Source organism: Hibiscus syriacus, unplaced genomic scaffold (assembly GCF_006381635.1).
Source record: "Hibiscus syriacus cultivar Baekdansim isolate YM2019G1 unplaced genomic scaffold, ASM638163v2 tig00110683_pilon, whole genome shotgun sequence".
NCBI lineage: Eukaryota > Viridiplantae > Streptophyta > Magnoliopsida > Malvales > Malvaceae > Hibiscus > Hibiscus syriacus.
Genome location: NW_024062823.1, coordinates 4157463 through 4181577, shown reverse-complemented (window position 1 = coordinate 4181577; position 24115 = coordinate 4157463). Strand labels below are relative to the sequence as shown.

General features: G+C 34.5%; 1 long non-coding RNA gene across 6 annotated transcripts; it reads right to left on the bottom strand.

Annotated features, from left to right (window-relative positions):
- Positions 1 to 1464: 1464 nt before the first annotated feature.
- Positions 1465 to 20518, bottom strand: LOC120138324. 6 transcript variants are annotated; one of them, XR_005517527.1, is made up of 6 exons: positions 4474 to 4731; positions 4060 to 4119; positions 3485 to 3701; positions 2808 to 3039; positions 2096 to 2150; positions 1465 to 1633 (listed from the first exon to the last, which is right to left on the bottom strand). It is a non-coding gene; the product is annotated as an uncharacterized LOC120138324 (long non-coding RNA). The 6 variants fall into 6 exon arrangements; XR_005517524.1 differs by having other exon boundaries at positions 1468 to 1633; positions 2892 to 3039; positions 4474 to 4728; XR_005517525.1 differs by having other exon boundaries at positions 1465 to 2150; positions 4474 to 4729.
- Positions 20519 to 24115: the final 3597 nt, after the last annotated feature.

Sequence of the window (24115 nt, the reverse complement as noted above, 5' to 3'; positions counted from 1 at the left end):
AAATGGTAAATTCTGGGCAAGGGTATCGGTACTGAAAGAACAGTACTAATACTTCAAGGCTAAATCAATTGGAATTCAAGGATCAATATCGGTATTGATTGAAGAAGGTATCGATACTGAAAGGGGAGTATCGATGCCAAGAGTAAGGCATCGATACCATTTTTCAAGTTGAAATTCCAGAATGTCGAAATGGTATCAGTACCAAAAGGGAGTATCGATACCATAGAAGGGAAGTATAGGTATTGTAGTGGAAGTACCGATACTATTGAACATGAAATGATAAATTAAGTGTTTTTTTAGCTTAAGTTATTATGATTTGTTATAACGATTCAAATTTCGATATTCATTTTCGATTGTTCTTGTGTAGATATTGATCAGTCAAATTCTAAACACTTCAATGTTATAGATTATCGATAAAAAACGTTAAGGACTTCGTTTAGGACTTCAGTGAGGCAAAGGTGAATGCAACTTCTTGGTTTTGCATTACAATTGAGAAAGGCTTACGATAAGCCAACCTCAGTGTTTTCGGTCGAAAACCTTCCAATTTCTTTTATGTTATATTTTTGCAATGTTTTATTCAATTTATATTATGTAAGCTATGTTGATGATTATGTGTATATGATTATAAAAATGTGACCTATAAACACGTGTATCCGAAAACATTCAATGTGAAAAGAGATACTTCGAGTAATGAATGACAAATAATTATGTGGTTAAAAACCCAAGGTATATGTATGAGGATTAGAGGTATAGTTGGCATGCCAAGAGTTGAGGGTTCTATATGGTCATTCGGGACAAAATTATGTTGTCATTTGGGACAAACCTATGTGGTCTTTCGGGATAATTATGTGGTACTTCGGTGCAAATTATGTGAGCCGTGGTGACAGCATTAGTGCACAACCTCAATGTACTCAAATACTTATAGTTCTCAATAATATACGTTAGGCATTGAAAACAAAGTTATATAAAACGAATAATGTATGAAAGTATACATTCTTGTTATGAAAAAATATTTTGAATTCCTTATGAAATACATCTATGAAATAAATAAAGATTTTGATTATATAACATTAATTGCTCGTAATTACCTCACTAAGTCATAGACTTAGCGTGTGATTTCCTCACGCGTAGGTTTGAAGAAAACTGAAGGTTGAAATTTGTTGTGGATAGCATACTCTCTTGAAGATAAATTCAAGACAAATTAAATATATGTTTTTGTAAATTGTAAATTGTTGGCTGGCATATACTATACATTTAATTTAAAATGTTCTGATCTACTTTTGTAAACTCATAATTTTTGTATTTATGTAAATTATTAAAGACTTTAGTTATGTATGAATGTGGGTCTTGTTAAATACTTTACTTTAAATTAAAGGGTTTCATTTATTTTATTATGAATAAAAGCTTAAATTTTACTTATTTGTTAATAAAATATTATTTGAAAAGTCAATATGACACCTCGGATTCGTATCCGGGTCGAGTATGGATTAAGGGTGTTACAATTACTGACCCACGACACCATAAACAACCACTTCAACTTCCCCATGTTCTCCAGGACCTTTCATGTAAAGTCTATCTTTCTTGCCAGACGAATAACGAATTGACAGCAGACTTCCAAATCCGGAGCTCCCAGCTGTGAAAGGCAAATGATATGAAATGAGTACTAAATAAGCATGAAGAACACATTAAGAATAAAATATACGCCAAGGATAGGCTGTTCAGAACATAATTTAAGCAGTCTACATTTCTAGCACCCTTTAAACTAGACCAAGCTTACTCAACATGAAATGAACTGGAAGTTTACATATTTTTTGCACATGTTTCTCTACAAATGTTGATCAAAAGGAACCTACAGGGGTTCAAACCCATTGCAAGATTACTAAAAGGTAAGTTAGTTGTTGCTTGATCCAAAGAACAGAATCCAATGCCAAATAAGCCACTCTTGTGTGTTCCACATATAAATCAATTCCCTCGTCACATTTTCATAAACACAAAGAAGAAAAATATTTATTAAACGATGCCCTAGATTTTTGCAGAATTCTGAATGAACAAAAAACCGAAGGCAATTGTTAGGAAGACTAATTCCATAGCGTACCATCATATGCATCCCGAACCATTTGAAAGCTGACAAATGCAGAAAAAAGTGTGAGCTGCAATAACAATTAGCAGCATGTCAAGTGGTCAGCAAACTGATATTCCAGCCAAGTACTGTTGCACCTACATAATTCCTAACCAGCTTACAGAATCAATGGTATCAGTTCGTTCGATGCTAACAAAATGTTATTTACATCTACAAAACTTGTTCATGATGATAAAATATTCCTAGTTGGCATCACTAAAATGCAACAAACATTAGGAAAAATAATTATAAACCACTTTCATCGTTTATGTTAATATACTTCGAATGTTCACAGGAAAAATGTAAATACTCTTTCTCAGTGAAATGCATCATTGTTAGAAGTTAGAAATCCAAGGACAACCCACTTAAGTCCTAGTCAACTATGCCACGCCACTAGCGCCTTACTGATCAATCCATTGTTCACAGCAAAAAGAATTATAAGAATTCAGAAGGCATTCTATATATTGGTGTCTTGACTACAAGTAACATCCATTACAGGCAAAAGAAAAATAAAAAATTCACTATTCTGAGAAATAAGGAAGGGAATATTTATAAGTTATTCAAGGAAAATAGACATCTCAAAGAACAAAATCATTTAGGCATGTTCTGCAATATTTTTTCAACCAAGAAAAATTTAGTACACTTGACAATCTTAAAGCAACATAAAAAACAAAGAAGTTCTAATTACCTCCTTCAAAAGTGAAGGTTCTGGTTGATCATGGAACCAATACACATAAATTATCACAAAGGTGTGAAAGGATCCAATCCTTACTATTTTTCGTCTTCACAGAATTTGTATCTACTCTTAATGGTGATTTGTTTCTGGAAGGGTTATCATTTGTACCCTTTTCACTAGGAAATGCTGCCCCATCAAGTGCATTAAGAAGCACACTATAGCAATGATCCGTATCGGTCAAGACCTGCATGAAGATAAAAATGTCAGATATATATTGGAAGTCCTACAATTAACAAAAAGATCTGCTTTTCATGAAATCCAGCATTTTTTTATATAAATAATAAAGAAGAACAGGACAACAGTATAAATGAGAAAAGATTCACATCCACAATAAAAGAAGTGGCTTTGGTCCTTATACATCCTTCACAAATAGCAAGTTCCAACTTCTCATTAGCCCAGTGCTTTTAAAATAAGTTACAAGAGGAAGGCAGTAATACTAGCCAAGTTGAAAGCCACATACCACTTGAATCTTACTCTTTGGCAAAATGTGCAATAGTTTTCTTAAACTGCAAATTTCATCATAATCAAATTAATTTGAAAAAATATAATATTATGATGTGCATTTATGCAACAATATGATCATAAACAACACCAATTGGTAACTTTACAAAGAAAATGAAAGCATTTACCACTGCATCAAAAGTAGAGTCAAAATCATCTATTGCAAAACAGATGTCTGGATAGGAAGGTGTTGTCTCAACTTCCTGTATACATATTAGTGAACATGTCAGAAAATTGAAGAAAAACTCATTGTCACCATAGTTTCCTGGAAATAGGAAGGCTTGTGTTTTTTGAGCCCAAATGAAAATTTACTCGACTGGGAGATGCATAAAAAGTCTTCACAACCTGCATGACCGAAGAATGAAAGATTGACAATTAAATAATGCAGCATCCAGTGTCAGCAAGGACATTAAACAATCCTTTCAGGTAACAGCATTTGGTTTAACATAAAAATAACTGGTTATATAATAAAAATTACAAAAATTATCAGGGTACAAGGAGGATGAATTCAGCAATTCATACAGCATGTTGGAAGCAATAGTTACATGTTTATTTCTGCACTTAACAACAGCATTTTGGTGTATTTTTTTCCTTCATGATGACAGATCTGAAGTAAAAAATAAAAACAATTCTAAAAAGTTAAAGATGTAAATGTCCTCCTAAACATAACTGACATCATTAGAACCATTGAAGCAGGAATTACCTTATAGATAGCAGAAAATGGCGTGTCTTGTCCCGCTTGATGATTTTTAGGACACTGTGACTGGAAAAGGGGGAAAATAACTTAGGGTTAAAATCAAATCAAATCATAATCTTACACAATGAACCCTCAAAAAAAAACTTAAGCAGCAAATAAATAGTATCTCTTTTCTTTCTTAAGCTTCCAAATTCAGATTTAAAGACAGAAAAGTTTGTTCACGGAGGAGGAAAGGAGGAAACAAAGACACAACATGAAGCTAATATTCGGAAAAATAACTAAAATGTGTTTTCCCCAATAAATTCGAGTGCTTCCTTGCAACTCTCAGTAACTCAAACCTACCAAAAAAACTTACACATCGTCACCCGAGAGCAAAATCACGGAAGAACTAAAACAAAGCCCTCAGTTTAATGACCGTACCTCGAAGGGGTTTCTTCTCCAATTTGGAGCATGATTGATGCGAAGCTTTTCTTTTGATTGAATCACTTTAAGGCGACGTCGGATCAAGTTGTCTTTTTTGAAGATTCCGGCGACAGAATAGGGGAATTTATGGAAACAATTGTAAGGTAGTTAAAACAATGGCGGATTCCGATGCTGCGCGATGTAGCAGTAACTTTTTGCCAGTTACGTTTGAGTGCCTGAGCACTTCTCTTTACTTGAAAAACGGTAAAAGGCTAGTGAGAGAGAAGCCAACACTCAACGGTGTCGTTTCTTCCGTGATCTGATACTACACTTGGCAACAGAATAACTCGAATTAGTTTTAGATGAGATCAACCTATGGATTTTAAAATTCTCTTTTTTTCTATTTCGAGATTAATTAGTGTGGAGTTATTTTTTTATTCAAATTATTTTGAATTCCAATCATTATGTATTTAAATTAGTTTGGATTCTAACAATTTAAGAATTTAGGTTGTCTTCGAATTTAATTTAGATTAATTTGAATTAAGTTTAATAATACTTTTTCTTCAAATTTATTAAAAAACTATTTTGACCTTTTAGTTTTTTTTTTAAATTTTTTTAATATTTGTTTTATTAAATTGGATCAACCAATAATAAATATTAAACTTGTTAAGTTAATATCAACTATTATATCTTTTCGTTAAAGATGGTATCAATTATTTTATTTTTTTTATAAAAACTTAAAAATATAAATATATTTAAATGGGCTAATTTTAACTTTCTATACGTAATTTTGGCATTTTATGTATAACGTGCATCGAACTTTTATTTTTTTTATACAACCAGGTACCTATTCTAGTTTTTAAAAGAAAATTAAACATGTTTGATTATGATTAGAGATGATAATTTAATCTGAAATCAATGAATTATAACTTGACCCAATCTGATAGGGTCAGATTTTAAAAAAAATTGTTCGGGCCGGATCAGATCGGATTTTTTTAAGGGAGTAATATCGGGTCAGGTCGGGTTCTAGTGAAGGGTGAAAAAACTCTGATCCGACCCGAATAGGGGGTAATAATATAATTTCTTTAAATACATTTATGGATAATTGTTATAATAGCCCCTCTATTTATTATTTTTTCAATTAAGTCCTTATTTTATATCGAATCTGGTCAGATTTATAATCTAAAAAATTATGTTGAATCAGAATTGGGTTGAGGATATATATTTTTTGGATCAAGCCGGATCAGGTGGCGGATATATAACTTTCGAGTCGAGTTCAGGTGGGGGATATATATTTTTCGTGTAACACCCTAAACCCGAATGGGCCTAAAGTGCCACATTAGGCTACCGAGACAACTCCTGATTTTCAAAACCTGGTTCGCTTTATTTTAAAACATGTTGAATGGTATCAAAAATAAAACATAAATAATTGTTATAAAAACATTTTATAAAACGAAGCTCTAAGACACATAATTTAAAACAAATTAATATATTTTGAGGTTTATAACTCAAATATCATAAGTAAAGTTCTATGAATACACATGCCCACTAAAGCTACAATACAATACTCTGAAAGAGATGCTGAAAGTCTTTCTATGATGGTGCTCCACGAACGGCCCACACTAGAAACCTGCCAACAGAAAACATTTGAAGGTTGAGCTTATAAAGCACATCAATATAATCGCTAATCTATAACAACATAAGAATTTCATAAGCACAAGCATGCTGAAGATATGGTACTAAGTAGTAGGTACATGCATGATTTAGATCAAGTGCTATATACTCAAGGCTTTACTGTTCTATCGCTGAAGTAGGGGTCTCACGCTTCCCTTAATCCTTTACTAAGGGCCTCGCCATGAGTACATCTCTAAAGGGTTTCTAACCCTAATGATTGCAACTGCTATGCATTATCTAAATACGACACGGATACTCTTGCGCATTATCTGAATACAACCTGACCATAATGTGCATTATTTTGAATGCAAACCTGACCATAATATGCAATATCTAAATGCAAACCTGACCATAATGTGCATTATCTAAATGCACCCTGACTAGTATCTAGTCTCACATAGCCATCAGACACTAGTTACTGAGGGAACCCTAGTGTCACCTAGCATCATGCAATTCTCACAAAGCTGTTGAATGATCTCCTAGTCCTCACATAGCCATTAGGTAGATCATTAAGGGGGAACTCGGTGTCACATAGCATCGCTACAATTCTCGCTCAACTAAAAGCATTAGCTCGGCCTCACATAGCCTTCAAGTCAAGCTTTAAGATATCTGTTGTACTATACTGATGCAACTCTACATACATGTCTAAATCCCAAACGCAAAACAACACTAACATCACTCACCCGCTCCTAGCGAGTGTTTAGCCCTCGTGCCCTAGTTAGCCCCTGAAGTGCCTCGTGCACTAACAATGCCCTACTAGGGAAACTAAGCTAACCTGGCAATACCCTAGCACAACGGGATTCACTAAAGTAAGGTTATCTTCTCACTATTTGTTATCTCGCTCATTCTCTCATCTAGAATGTTATGTGAAGGCTTATTAGTCTGTCACAGTTGTTATTTATTAAGCTACTTTATTATGGTCGTTTGTTACTTAAGGACGCTTTAGTCACTAGGACTCAAGAGAAGTCTCTACGTGTTTCATGATTCTATGATGACTAGTCAGTTTGTTGTTGACTGTTTGAAATACTAGCTAGCCCAATACTTGAATCGGGTTCATTTCTAAGTAGTGAGACTCTAGTTGTTCTTATCGTGTTTCCCTTCAATACCCCTTAAATTGAAAGGACTGCTTACATTCCCTGGGTTCACTGACATTCTCGAAGCCCATGCTTTATACTATTACTAAATCTGACTTACTTATTGTACCACTTGTCGGTATATCTTCTACAACGTTCTTGTCCTCAACAATTTCTATGCGTCATTGACTGAAGATATTTCGACACAGTATGCTTAAAATGGTTACTTTTTGTTGTAACCCACTTCTATGAGTATTTCTAGGTATGATTGGTCAATTATGTTCCTCACGGACTAAGTCTTACTATTACGGATCGTACTCAGCTCTTACGGCCTTAAACGGGTCAAAACTATACATCCAAAGTGAGTAGTATCGATACTCTACTTGCAATATCGATACCCTAGGGTCAAGTATCGATACCCACATAAGTATCGATACCAAAAATGCATTATGTTTATGAAAAATAAGCCAGCATCGATACTGTCACCCTGAGTATTGATACTGTAGGGACAGTATTGATACTCTCCCTGGCAGGATCGATACTCTCTGCCTAAAATCATAATTTTTGCCCTAATTTATCCAATATCAATATTGTTCATTACAGTATTGATACTCAAACCCTAAAATAGTTATTTTAGGCTAAAAAAACCTAAAAATCACTCTAAAGGTCATTATTTGATTTTAAATTGTGTACTAAAGTCTTTGAGAGTTCACTAGGGTCTTTGGGTGTCATAAAAACATTTTCTTAACACCTAAACGTCTTTAATCTTGAAAATCAAGTTTTAACCCTAATATACTCAACTACACAAATCTTAGCAAATTCTTGAACTTTATGCAAGCTTAATACTCCAAATGATTATAAATATACTACCTTGATGTTAAATCCCCAAATGAAGCTTCTTTAGCTAGTAAATATTTTCCTTTAGGTTTGGATGATAAAAACCCCCTTTTTTTTACAAAAATAAAAACCCAAAGCTTGAATATTCAAAACGATGTTGATGAAGGGTAATAAGGACGGAAATGAAGTATGAAAAAGGCTTAAGAATTACCTTGTTATGGCTATCTAGAGAATATGAAGAAAGAGGAACTGTGGAGGATGAAAATGAAGGGAAAAAAGATTAAATGAGTAATAAAAACCCTCAACTTTACAAAATAGGGAATTTATTCTTTTGGTCCTTTCCCAACTTTCTATTATTCCAAAAACCCTCTCTTTATGGCTATTTAGGCCTAAAACCAACCCAATTAAGCCTAACTCAGTCCAACGACTTAAAACATGAAATTCACGGGGTCCATTTACCTCTCAAGTAAACCCAAAACTACTAGCCTGAAATTAGGGGTGTTACAACTCTCATCTCCTTAGAAGAAATTTCGTCCTCAAATTTACTAAGCCCAAAAAACAATCCATCTTTAAGTCAAACTGTAACACCCATAACCCGTACAATTATACCTATACAGATTATAGATGTCACCCGAATTTCTAAAACCATTTTCTAATTCAAAAGCGATTTAAACTTTATTTTCTTAAAATGGTTACTGATATTATAAAAATATCATATCATATGAATTATGTTTCGTTATAACAAATTTAATTCAAAAGATTTTTTTTATTTATGAATAGTATCGTGAACAGTGAATAGTGAGGGTATCGATACACTGTAACAGGGTGTCGATACCCCTGTAGCATTCTGAAAATTGTTAACGTCATTATTGTTCATCACTATTCACTTCTACAGTAACTGCTACAGTAATTTCAACAATATATATATATATATTTATATATAACTCATAAAAACTTAACCTTTCATCACTATAAAATTTCCATTTTGTTTCCAAATTTTTTCAACAAAACAAATAAAACATTAATAAGTACATGCCACTAATAAAGTCAACATTACATCATAGGATGTCTTACTGATATTGAAATGTACTCCTCGATGCTTGATGTCAATTTGAAATCTTTATTCCACTACTGGCTTTTTACCTACGCGTGAAAATCATCACACGCTAAGTATATACTTAGTGAGGCAATTTAAAACAATAAATAGTGCAATACAATTCATGCATGAATATCAATGTCAAAATCAAATGACATAAAATCATGGTACCAACATATCCAAAATTTTACCATGATCAAAATAATATAACTAAGTATAAAATTTCTTACTAATATACTTGCCATTTATTCCATAAGCTCGTAAGCTTAATTTCATACTTACCATTTATTAACCAATAATCTATATAACCATAGACAATAGCCCATTATCCTTGAGGACCCTGGATATTCGAGTAATATTTGCATAGTAGTGCTACACATAAGGTCGTGCCCACCATATACACCAAAGTGTATTACACATAAGGTCGTGCCCACCATATACACCGAAGTGTATTATAAACCTACAGCTGCTATACTTTATGGCATGCCAACTATACTCTGTCCCTCAATGACTTACTTGGGCATATAGTTTGTTTTATTTAATCCATCCATGGCAAAATATATTATCATAATTTAACAATGGGCAATTCATACCCGAAAACATTCATGGTAAAATATCACATTTTCTATGATTAATGCATTATAATTTCATATTGTGACATATCAATATCATGTCAAAGTTATAAAAAATGACATAATATCATGTTGTTATAAACAAGGTCGACTTTTCACAAGTCTTCCTGATGTTGTATAAAACATTCATGTATAATGTCATGCATGTATTGCACTCACCTTGACACTTTATATCGTTCAAAATATATGTGCCTCACTATTGTCTACAATAAACCTTTTTCTATTTGACTTGCTTCGATCACAAATCAATCACGAGCTATATAAATAAAAAATTCATAACGATACATATGTTAGTATTGTACTAACATAAACATATCGCCTACCAAATCCATAATATACTTGAAACTCATTTTCCACCAAATATTTTAACACTTATTAATTCTTTTTAATTTTGGCACCAATTTTTCCAACTTATATAAAATGGTCCTTCACCATTTTACCACTTAAAATTTCAATACAAAAATTCGCAAACAACAATTTCCAGCATAGTACATCAATTATATAACACTTACACAACAACCCATCAATTTTCCAAAAACGTCAAATTGGTCCCCAACTTTTCAAAAAATTATAGAATGGTCCCCGAATTTTTATAAGGCTTGTAAAATACTTCCTTCATCATTTCCAACCCTTATATAATTTTTCCATAATTTTTCTCACTCAAACAATCCATGGCCGAAACTTAAAGAACAAGTTCTAGAAAGATTAAACATGTTCTAATCATCATACATGCTTGAATATGAATCTACTACCTCACAAACATCAAGATCCATCATCAATTTCATGATCCCTTATATGAACACAAATTGTAGAATTTGGGATCTTTGAACACCATCAAGATTATCATCCAATACCAAATGATAGTGTTTTTAACATATAACAATTTATATTTTACGACATACTCAAAATCCTAAGGAAATTACTTTAAAATTGAATTAAAGCTTTCTCTCACCTTAGGAGAAACCCACAGCAGCTTGGAGAAAGAGATGAGCAAGTTGGATGAAATGTTGGGTGCATTTCATATTAGTTTACATTTAATTCCACTATAAATGAATAAAATATTCATTTAATTGAGATAAGACCAAAACACCCTTAATGAATCTTCCTATTCACCATAAACCAAAACACCTCATCCTTATCATCTTTCAAAGTCAAAGATGAATTAATTTGACTTTGATTTATGAAATTCCCCATGAATTTTCAAAAATTGAGTTTTAGTCACTAAATTCCACTGTTTCGGTTAAATCTAAAAAATTGCACATTTCCCAACCAATTCTCTGATCCAAAATATTAAAATAACATTTCCAACCATTTTATAACATCTTTCAAATTTTTGTAAAATTCCAATTCGATCTGAATTACCGATTCCTTGCATGCTTTAACCCTTTCTAATTTTTCTTTACTAAAAATTCAAATTCCAAAAATATGATTTCTATAAATCCTCACTCTCAAGAGTAAACTATCTATTTATGGAACATAATTCTTTTTAGGAAATTTATCACTTAATTCCCTAAAATTTTCCAAGTTTTATACTTTGGCCACCAAACTTCAAAAGTTACATTTTGGTCACTAACCAAAAATTTGAAGTATTACACAAACACTTACGAACCTCGAACCACCTAAACTTATATCATATATGATTCTGAAGGAAAAAGTCCTCACAATCAGACATACAACTCAGAAAATCACCAAATTGACATGTGATTCTCTGAAGATGCTACAAACGTCGAACTTTAGGCGTAAACCTTTGAGAAGTATGAAGCTAAAGAAATCACATTCTTACTATCTAACATTATACGCTCGGAACATTCTACAAGGATGATGCTACTCCACTATTCATTGCTATCGCTAAATCTTTTTCTGGCTAACCTTACTCAATCAAGTTAATTTTCTACGTAAACTGATAATCTCTTTTACGTGCTGAACATAGGTAACTTATCATGCTATACATTAAGATCTTATGACACTTGCCAACACTGTCTTGATATCGACTACTAAATATATGATCATAATTCTTAACTAACGGCGTTCTCTGTGATTCTACTGTGCAACTCTGATTCAATATTCATCCACGATACTTGATTATTTCTCATTTATCTTGTGACTTATATACGCTCTACTCACTTGATCAAATATAAGGTTCTAACAATTGGAAATCAGCCACTTACCAAGCAAAACTAACAACATTTGACTCTATTATAGAGCACACATCACAAAGAGGAGGTCTCTAACAACCACACTCTGACTCAAGGGTTCTATGACACTATGTCTTACACTCACTATCTCTTAGTACCATTAAGCTATTCAGTGACAGCTAACGCTCATCAAACGTAGCTTAATGTACTTTGATATCCTTTAGTCTAAAATACTAAAATATATGTTACTACGCAATGATTCATGTTGCTATGTGTTGTATATAGCTCGTGCTCATATGCCAACATTAAGACATCAATGATAAGGCTTGGCTCACTTAGCTGGTTCTTTTACTGTTCGTGCACAAATACATACTGATGAAATTAGAGGACTCTGCATCTTGCGACTCAAAACTCACTACCTGGCCTATAGTACTCTTATTACTTAGGGTGGAATTTTAAAAATACTTCATTGGAACATACACCCTATTAATTTACTCCTCGAGAGTACTAGGGGCATATGCGCCTAATTAGCAACTGAAGTGCCTTGGCACTGACTGGAGTATATCCTGATGTTTCTATCAACATGGTAATCGACATACTGACTAGGGAAACTTTGGTGTTCTTAACACTCTCTCGTGGAGATCCTCATCTCTAACGTTGAACTTGGGATTTCAAAATTCTCTGTTGGTAGATCATGCAAACTCTCGAAGAAAATTTAAGATAAACTTTGCTTATTCTATTAGAGTCTACCAGCTCGATACTTAGATACTCACACTAAGATCCTCCACGCGAAGATTCTTCTTATCTAGTTTACTTACACCACAAACGAATGCATGAACTCATGCCTACTGAAGACACATAAAAAGCTAAGATGTCTGAAAGCATACTTGGCATCTCATTTGTTTCATAAACTTTCTGACTCTGTCTCTCTGTGATTTAACAAGTGGGATCACGCACTATCAAACCGTGAACAGATCGATATGCTCCTCTTCTTTCCCGCCTGAGAATAGAACCAACATCATTCGAACTAGGGTAATCCCTTACCATATGCGTCAAGGATCCGCATCTATAGAACTTCTTAGAAAGCTTGAAGCACATTCCTCAATATTTTTTCCACAATGCTCGCACTCTAGATACACCAGAACTCTATCAGAGCCTCCAGAGCTCACCACAAACGGGGAAGCTGGCGGTCTCCTACAAGATCCTACTTTTTAACTCTAACTCGGTTTGAGTGACAAAGCCGATGTCACTCTTCTCGTGGATATTCGGGCCTTAAAACCCTTAAATGGTTATTTTAGGCTCAAAAAACACCTAAAATACTCTAAAGGTCATGGTTTGATTCTAAATCATGTACTGAAGTCTTAGAGAGTTAACTAGAGTCTTTGGGTGTCATGAAAACACTTCCTTAACACCTAAAACGTCTTTTAATCTTGAAAATCAATTTTAAACCCTAACATGTTCAACTACACAAATCCTAGCAAATTCTTGAAATTTATGAATGCTTAATACTCCAAAGGATTACAAATACACTACATTGACGTTTGAATCCCCAAATAAAGATTCTTTAGCTAGATAATACTCTCCTTTAGGCTTGGATAATAAAACCCCTCTTTTTTATTGAAAAAAATAAAAACCCAAAGCTTGACTCTTTGAAACAATGTTGCTGGGGGAAATTAAGACGAAAATGAAGTATGAAAAAGGCTTAATACTTACCTTGCTATGGCTACTTAGAGAAGATGAAGGGAGAGGAAATATGGAGGATAAAAATGAAGGGAAAAAGATGAAATGAGTAATAAAAACCCTTAAATTTACAAAAAGGGAAAATTACACTTTTGGTCTTTCTTCATCTTTTTAGTATTCCAAAAACATTCTCTTTATGGCTAATTGGGACCAAAACCAACCTAATTAAGCCCAACTCGACCTAATGATTTAAAACATGAAATTCACATGATCCACTTACCTCTCGAGTAAAGTTGAAACTACTAGCCTAGAATTTGGGTGTTCATTTCGAGTCAATTCGACAAAAAATCTGATTCTAATTATGAATTTTAATGTAGTTTAGTTAAAGAGATAGTGTGTGTTTACTAACAACCAGTTGGTCTAGTAGGATAAGGACTAGGTCCCTTAAGAAAAGTCATGGGTTCGAACCCTTGTGTTTGAATGGAGCAAACTGGGTTGGGAGGGTTGCCTTCGTCTCTGCAGTACCTGATCTAAATTAGTCGGTCAATAGATCGGATACTAGTTATGAATTCAAAAAAAAGAGATAATGTGTGTTTAATATTAAAAAAGTAGGTCTTAAAATTCTAATTATGAACACGTGTAATTAAGAAAAATTTAGATATCTAATTGCTTAATTAAAAAAATTAATACATAATTTTATCATTAAAAAATTAAGTACCTAATTACACCAAAGAAAATTCATTACCGCATTTCACATAAATGTCAAAGTTAAGAACCAAAAATTATACTTATCCATTTAAATTATTAATAAATGTGAAATTTATAAATTCTATTAAAAATGAGGGAAAATAATAAAATAAAGGCTTAATACAAAAATAAGTGTCTAAATTATAGCTAAAATAGACTTTTGGTGCCTAAAGATTTTTCTTTAAAAATAGATGTCTAATGTTTTCTCCAATACACTTTTAGGTGTCTACTATTAAAAAATCGTTAAATGACATGTGTCATACTTATATTTCATTATTTTTTAAAAATAAAATATTATTTAATTTTATTATATAAAAAAATTTGAATGTGACGCGTGTTACTTGAGGGGTTTTCAAACGGTATGCACCTATTTTTAACGAAAAATTCTTTAGACTCAAAAAGACAATTTTGAGTATAGTTTAGACACTTATTTTTATATTAAACCTTTAATCCATCTATTGTTTTATTCGTTTGATTTAATTTTATAAATGAAAAAAAATTAAACTTGGATTATTAGAATTTTACAATTAAATTGGCTTTAGACTAATCTGAACCTTGATCGGATTGACATTTTGTTTATTTGAATCAGGCAAGTCGCCTTAAACAATTACATTAAGCTTGACATAAGGAGGGCCTGCAATGTCTCTATGAATCAGATGAAGAACGGAATGAGGGGCTTCAGAAAATCTGTGCATATTGTAGTCTATGGATAAATCGAGCTTAGCCATGCTATCAGCAACCATATTACCTTCCCGAGGTGTCCAGATGAACTCAACAAACCAGCTGTGATAGCACATCTACGACATGGCTCAAACAAGGGGCATCGTATCACCAGCAGCATCAATATTCTTAAGGAGATTGATTGCCTGCAAATTGTCCTATTGGACTTGCGGCAGCTCCATGCCATGATTCCATGCTTCCAGCAATCCAAGTTATATGCCCCATAACTCATCTTGGAGAGGGTTAGTTACACCAATAGATTTATGAAACCCAAATAGTCAAGTTCTATCATCCAAGCAACTAACACCCCCATCGAGCTAGAACCAGAGATTACATTGACTGAAGCGTCCGTGTTAACGCAGCACCGCCGATTTGGAGAAGGTTACCATTGTACTTGCGTAGCTTGTTAGGGGGAAACCTTCAATAAAATGAGAGGCCCAAGAAAAGCTTAAGTAGAGCACGTTTTCCATGGAGGGATATGAATTGGTGAAGAAAAAATAGTTTCTGCGCTTCCAAGTTTGCCAAAGAAACATATAGAAAAGAATATTCCAGTACAAAGACGTAACCGAGAGTTTTTCATGGCAATTGAGATTTGCATGGATCTAATCAAAGAGGGAGCTTATGAAGAAGGTGTTCACGAGTCCACCAGGCTGTAATTGATTCCATATTGATTTCACAGCTTGGCAGTCATGTAAGACACGAAGTGTGGTTTTTTCATGAAGTCCACAAAGAGGACAAACAAGTTCATGGGTTAAGCCACGGTGAAAGTGTTCAGAGTTTGAAACGATACGGTCCTTGAGAACAAGCCAAAGAAACATATGGATACACAGGAATGGGCAAAGTCCATATCGCATTTCAGGTGGAGCAAGGCGCATTCCAGGAATCTTGTACCAGCTTGCGATACGTATACCTAACACGAAATCTGTGCATGCAGTCCCATTTCTAAACACAGCGGTCATCGTTGGCCATGATGTGAGGAATAACATTGCCAGGGAGCAGGGAGGATAGCTTATTCACGTTCATGCCTTGGTTTCTTCTTTGGACTTATTCCATTGCCAGGGAGAAAATTGATTGGTGAATCCATCGTATGTAGCCCTTTTATCAAATTTCCAGGGACGCCCAAGTAGGAGATGACTTGCATTCATTGGAATCACATTACAAAGTACTTCATCTTTGTATTTTCCAATGGATAATGGAACTAGTACTTGCTTGGTCACTTTTACTTCTTCCACATTGTTTAACCATTGCAATTTGTATGGATGGGGATGCTTGGTAGTTTTGAGACCTAACTTCTCAACCATCAATGTGTTGGCTACATTGGTACAACTTCCTTCTTCTATGATCACCAAACACACCTTTCCTTCAACAAGGCACTTGGTATGAAATATTTTCTCCCTTTGTTCATCTATTTAGGTCTGAACGTTTAATGTCCTTTTGACAACTAGGACACTGTAGGATGTAGAGGGGAAAGACATGTTAGTTGAAAATAAAAAAGAATGTGCATAAGGACCTTACAAGAAATGCTATCACAAAGCCTCACAAGTTCACTCTATAGAAACTTGAATGACTGTAACACCCATCTCTCGTATACTCATACGTATACGAGGTACAAATGTCACATCACTAATATTATTATTCTTAATTTAAAATCCCGTAAAATTTTGTTTCATTTTCTAAAACATTTATTCACTTAAAAGAAAACATACATTAACTTAAATAAACAAACAAAAAGAGATGTTCCAACACCTCATCATTTTACAACAGTTTAATCTAAATACTAATCAGAGCATTTTTACTAAACCCTATTACATGCCAACTAAAATATAACAAAGGTAGACAGATATGTCATACAATTACTGATGAGGCAACTCCGACTGGATGTCCAAAGATCTCCTTACTCAGTTGTATTCAACCTACGCGTGAAACAAAAACACGTTAAGTATTACTTAGTGAGGCATAATTTAATCACAAGTAATGTTCTAAACACAAGTTATTTTATTATACTTCACTTGCCAAGGAATCTTTAAATTCAATACGAAATTCACACCATTAGTATGATTTCCTTATCATTTTAGCACACGAAGTGCCCTAACTGGAAATTCATACACTTAGTATGATTTCCTTACCATTTTAGCATACGAAGTGTCCTATCTGGAAATTCATACACTTAGTATGATTTTCTTACCATTTTAGCACATGAAGTCCCCTATCTGGAAATTCATACACTTAGTATGATTTCCTTACCATTTTAGCACACGAAGTGCCCTATTTGGAAATTCATACACTTAGTATGATTTCCTTATCATTTTAGCACACGAAGTGCCCTATCTGGAAATTCATACACTTAGTATGATTTCCTTACCATTTTAGGACACGAAGTGCCCTATCTAGAAATTCATACACTTAGTATGATTTCCTTACCATTTTAGCACACTTAGTGTCATTTGGTAATCACGATACATACATCAATAAATAATACCATTATGCCTATTATAGTATATACGTACATATTTAAATGCACTCACCTGGCTCGCCTTAAATAGATATCCAAAATAGGAAGATAATTACTCCAGAGCTTGGCCCTTGCCTTTCGCCTTACTCGACTCAGGAGCTTGATTTCGATTTATCCCACATTCATTAAATACATGCATAATATCAATTGTTAGTGTATTTCCTAACAATTATAACTTAAACATTAATCAAAATACTTATTATTAACCTTTCTACAACAATATCAGCCCAACATAAAATTTATGGCCCTTCAGTATCGATACCCCTACCATGGTATCAATACTACCCTACTATGGTATCGATACCCCCTTCCGGTATATATACAAAAATTAGCTTCGATGAGGCTTGGTATCGATACCCTCACCATGATATTGATACTACTATGCTAGGGTACCGATACCCCCTTCCGGTATCAATACCAAAATTAGGTTCGATGTTACCTGGTATCGATATCCTCACCATGGTATCGATACTACCTCATCAGTACCGATACCGATTTTCCTTGTATAATGCAGCCTAATTTTGCCTATAGTATCGGTACTGTTTTATCAGTACCTATACCCATGCCTAGATTTTCCAATTTTCAATCTAAAACTTACCCAATTTAGGCAAATTTTCCTCTCATTTACTCCTAACAATACTATGGAACAGTTCTTTACTTAACCCTACTAACTTTCCTTCATTTAGATACTTAAAACCTCTAGTATCTCTTAAATGCAGTTGATTCTTAGAATCATACTAAAATTTTCAACTTGTTTTTAAACGCATTCTAGGCTTCTAATCTTTCATTGACAAGTCAATTTTACTAATAACCATCCATAAACCCTCATATTTCAACATAACACTAAAAACCCATTTTCTTTAATCTCTAATATCTCATTCATAACTTAGTTTTAATCTCATCTAAACCTTCCTTAAGCTTCCATCATATACAAATCTTCAATAACCAATAAAAATTGAAGAAATTAACCATTAAATTGAAAAATTACCTTTGAGCTAGGGAAAAGCTTAGTTATGGGGAAAAAGAGGAAGAAAAGAGAAATAATACTTTATACCAACCTAATCCCCTTTTCCCTTATCTTTAATACCAATTTAAAATACACCTTAAATTCTCTTTCATATAACGGACCAAAATGCCCTCTAAATAATCCATAGTCACAATTTAGTCTTAACGATTAATCCTAATCATTCTCATCTTTCATTATTTAATAGAATAAATCCTAATATTTTTGAATTATGATAATATAGTCCCTAAATTAGTATTTGGGGCATTAAAATTCTCCCACTTAATAAAATTCGTCCTCGAATTTTAAAGAAGTACCTGAAGCAAAGAGATGTGGAAACTACTTTTTCATATCCTCTTCTTTTTCCCAGGTAGCCTCTTCCACCTTATGATTCTTCCAAAGCACTTTGACCAACAGAATCCTTTTGCTACGCAATTCCTTGGTTTCCGTAGCCAAGACTCGTACCAGTTCTTCCTCATAAGTCAAATCTGGTCAGATTTCTATCTCTTCAGGAGTGATAACATGCGATGGATATGATTTATACCTCCTAAGCATCGATAGATGGAAAACATTGTGGATTTTGTCCATATTCAGAGGCAAAGCTAATTGATAAGCCACGGGTCCAACCCTTTTCAATATCTTATATGGTCCAATAAATCTCGGACTCAGTTTTTCTTTACGCCCAAAACATAATACCTTCTTCCAAGGCGATACTTTCTAAAATACTTTGTCTCTCACTTGATATTCTATTTATTTCCTTTTTAAATCCGCATATGACTTATGGAGATTTGAGGACATCTTAAGATTACTATGTATAATTTTCACTTTATCCTCCATATCTTTCATCAAATCCTGCTCGACTAGATCTCGATCTTTCAGTTCAAACCAATTTAATGGTGTTCGACATTTTCTCCCATACAAAGCTTCATACCGGGGCCATATTAATATTCGATTGATAACTATTGTTATACGCGAATTTCGCTAATGGCAATTACTTTTCCCATGATCCTTTAAATTCAATCACACAAGCCCTCAATATATCTTCCAATATCTTAATAGTTCATTCTGATTACCCATTTGTTTGCGGATGAAAATTTGTACTGAATTTCAATCGAGTACCCATTGACTCATGTAAAGACCTCTAGAATCTTGAAGTAAACCTTGGGTCTCAATCAGAAAGTATTGATATCGACACTCCATACAGTCTCACTATTTCTTTTATATATAACTCCGCAAACTTATTCACCGAATAGTCTATTCGAACCGGAATAAATAAGCTGCCTTGGTCAATCTGTCCACTATTACCCATATCGAGTCCTTTTTACCTAGTGAAAAAGCTAGCCCCGAAACAAAGTCCATTGTTACTCGTTCCCACTTCCACTCAGGAATAGATATAGGTTGCAATAACCCGGATGTCACCTGATGTTCCGCTTTCACTTGCTGACATGTTAAACATTTAGCAACAAATTATGTTACTACGTTTTTCATGCCAGGCCACCAATAACGACTCTTTAAGTCTTGATACATCTTATTCACGCTTGGGTGCATAGTCAAAGGGCTATAATGGGCTTCGCAAAGGATATCTCTCCTCAAATCATCATCATCGAGAATGCAAAGTCTTCCCTGATAATATAAGCATCCATCATCTCTTATTTCAAAATCTTTACTCTCTTCTTTTTCAACCTGCGCCAATTTCATCAAACATTTCTTATCTCGCCCTTGCAGCTCTTTTACTCGATCCAACAGCATCAGTTTTATCTTTAATTCAGCAATCAAAGCACCATCTTCATTCACAAACATACGTGCGTCTAAAGCCTTTAAAGCTGCAAAAGTCTTTCGATTGAGTGCATCCGCTACCACATTAGCCTTGCCTGGATGATAGTCGATAATCAAATCATAGTCTTTTAAGAGCTCAATCCATCTTCTTTGCCTTAAATTCAACTTTTTTTGAGTCAACAAATATTTTAAACTTTTATGATCTGTATAAACACGGCAACGCTCACCATACAAATAATGGCGCCATATTTTTAAAGCGAAAATAATTACGGCCAATTCTAAATCATGTGTTGGGTAATTTCGCTCGTGATTCTTCAATTGTTTGGAGGCATAAGCCACCACCTTCCCTTATTGTATCAACACACAACCTAACCCATTATGGGATGCATCACTATAAACGACATATTATTTACCCGACTTAGGTTGCATAAGCACTAGAGCCTTAGTTACAATTCTCTTTAGCATCTCAAAACTTTCTTGACACTTTTCTGTCCAAACAAAAGGCACATCGTTTCACAACAATTTAGTTAACGACAAAGCTAGTATTGAAAAGTCCTTCACAAATCGCCTATAATAACCAGCGAGTCCCAAGAAACTCTGAACTTCTATAATGTTCTTTGGGGATTGCCAATCTACTATGGCTTGAATCTTTTTGGGATCCATTCTAATGGCCTCTGTCGATACTATATGACCAAGGAAAATAATCTCAAATAACCAGAATTTGCATTTGGACAATTTAGATTATAACTTCTTATCACGAAGTATCTGAAGGACTACACGAAGATGAGCATCATGATCCTCCTTTGACTTGGAATATACCAAAATATCATCTATAAACACTACCACAGATTGATCCAAATACGGTTAAAACACTCTATTCATTAAACCCATAAATATTGTAGGAGCATTCGTCAATCCAAATGGCATTACCATAAATTCATAATGTTTGTACCGAGTCCGAAAAGTTATCTTGGAGATATCCTCTATTTCGATCTTTAACTGATGGTACCCTAACCTCATATATATCTTAGAGAACATTGTTTCCCCTTTTAATTGATCAAACAAATCTTCAATCCTCGGAAGAGGATATTTGTTCTTTATTGTTACCTTATTCAGCTGATGATAGTTAATACATAACCGCATAGACCCATCATTCTTTTTCACAAATAGCACAGACGCCCCCCATGGAGAGACATTGAGTCGGATAAATACTTTCTCGAGTAGTTCTTGTAACTGAGCCTTAATTCCCTTAACTCCATTAGAGTCATCCGATACGGAGCCATAGAAACAGGTTTGGTACCCGGATAAACCTCTATTCTAAATTCAACTTTACAATCTGGAGGTAAACCCGGTAACGCTTCAGGAAAAACTTCTGGAAACTTCCTAACTGTGGGAATATTATGTAGTCGAACACCCAACAATCGAGTGTCTATCACGTTAGCAAGAAAAGCAACGCATCATTTTAACATCATTTTCTTTGCGGTCATAGCTGATATCACATTTGACATGGACTTTTCCTTCTCCCCTATCACCACAATTTCAGAGCCTTCCGCATCCTTTAAGAATAATCGCTTCAGACAAAAATCTACCCATCTATGGTGTGGAGACAACTAATCCATGCCCAAAATGATTTCAAACTCATCAAAGGGAAACTCCATCAAATTTGCCAAGAATACTACCCCTTGAATCTTAATTGAACATTTTCTACACACCCTAGTTACCCTTGCACTTTGACCTATAGGATTTATCGCTATCATTTCACTAGCAATTGGTTCTAAAGGAATTTCTCTAGTTCTAATCAGTTTGGTACTAATATATAAATGTGAAGAACCAGGATCAACTATAACAAAAACAAGATCATCAAAAAAGTGAAATGTACCTGTTATGATCTCCGGATCATCCCGAGTCTCTTGTCTCTGACCAACCTTAATTTGACTATCTGATCTTCCTCTCCCTCTACTTCTATTAGGTACTGCTACTGATATCTCAGATTATACGGATCCATCACTATATTGCTTCGGCTAATTTCGAGCAAAGTGACCATATTCACCACAATTGAAGCAAGAACCATAAATCAATCTACATACTCCTCCGTGTAACTTGCTGTAAGTCTGACATCGAGGTTTCTCTCCATGAGCTCTACCCGAGCTAGCAGCATAGGATTATGACTGTTTAGTTTTCCGTGAAGTTGCAGAATGATCAGTTCTAATTGTGAATTGAGACCCTGAGCCCTTGCCCATTTTTACATATTGTGCAAATGAAGACGTTTTGATTCTTTTTCCCATCTGCAAACTCTTTTCTTCAGCTAGAGTCTCCTCTTAAGCCCGTTCAATCACCTTCGCTCTATTTATCACTTCTAGCAAACTAGACAGATTTAATGCCAACATCATTTCCTTTAGCTTAGGCCTCAAACCCTCAATGAACCAATCTCAGGGAGCTTTATCATTAGGAACAACTTTTGTAGCATAACGGATGAGCTTGTTATATTTGGCCTTGTATTCATGCACCACTCGTTCCCCTTGTTTCAAGCTCAAAAACTTCAGTAACATTGATCTCATGAACTTCTGCCCCATATACTTATTTTTGAACTCCTCTTGGAAGAACTACTAGTTCACTTTCTCGGGTGACGCATACATCATCATGTTTGTCCACCATTCCCGAGTTGATCCTTTGAGTAATGATACTGCTCCACGTAACATTTCATGATCGAAGTACTACAGACTTTCTAGCATCATCTTTACATCATTTAACCATAAGTCCATGTCCATCAGGCCTTCACTTTCTTCTCCCCTAAACTCGGGAGATCCCAAACTTCTTAAATCCTTTGGGATTAGTATTTGCGAAACTGGAGGAGCATGGGGAGGCAGAGGAGGTTAAAATCGCATCAGGATAACATCTAGAGCTTGCATAAAAGCTCCAAACTTCGGAACAGGCATTCCCTGAGGTATCAGTGCACTGGCATTATCAGACGGAATCGGATGTTCGCTATTCTCTTAATAGCTCTCACTACCCAATTCGTCTCTACTCTCTCGACCAGCCGTTCTTCTTGAGTTTGTAGAATATGATATATATCATATCATTCATATAATAGTAATTACATTAGTAAGAAGAGATATCTTTCATATTCATTCTATACCCTATCAGTAACTTTGACATCTTAGTGGCATTTAACTCTTTTTACATAAAACAATTACACTTGATTCGACCGAGAATCAACTAAACCTATAGCTCTGATACAAATAAATGAACCAATCTCAGCGAGCTTTATCATTAGGAACAACTTTTGTAGCATAACGGCTAAGCTTATTATATTTTGCCTTGTATTCATGCATCACTCGGTCCCCTTGTTTCAAGCTCAAAAACTTCAGTAACATTGATCTCATGAACTTCTCCCCGATATACTTATTTTTGAACTCCTCTTGGAAGAACTACGAGTTCACTTTCTCGGGTGACGCATACATCATCGTGTTTGTCCACCATTCCCGAGTCGATCCTTTGAGTAATGATACTGCTCCACGCAACTTTTCATGATCGAAGCACTGCAGACTTTCCAACATCACCTTTACATCGTTTAACCATAAGTCCACGTCCATCAGGCCTTCACTTTCTTCTCCCTAAACTCGGGAGCTCCCAAACTTCTTAACTCTTTTGGGATTAGCATTTGCGAAATTGGAGGAGCAGGGGGAGGCAGAGGAGGTTGAAATCGCGTCTGGATAACATCTAGAGCTTGCATAAAAGCTCCAAACTCCGGAACAGGCATGCCCTGAGGTGCCGG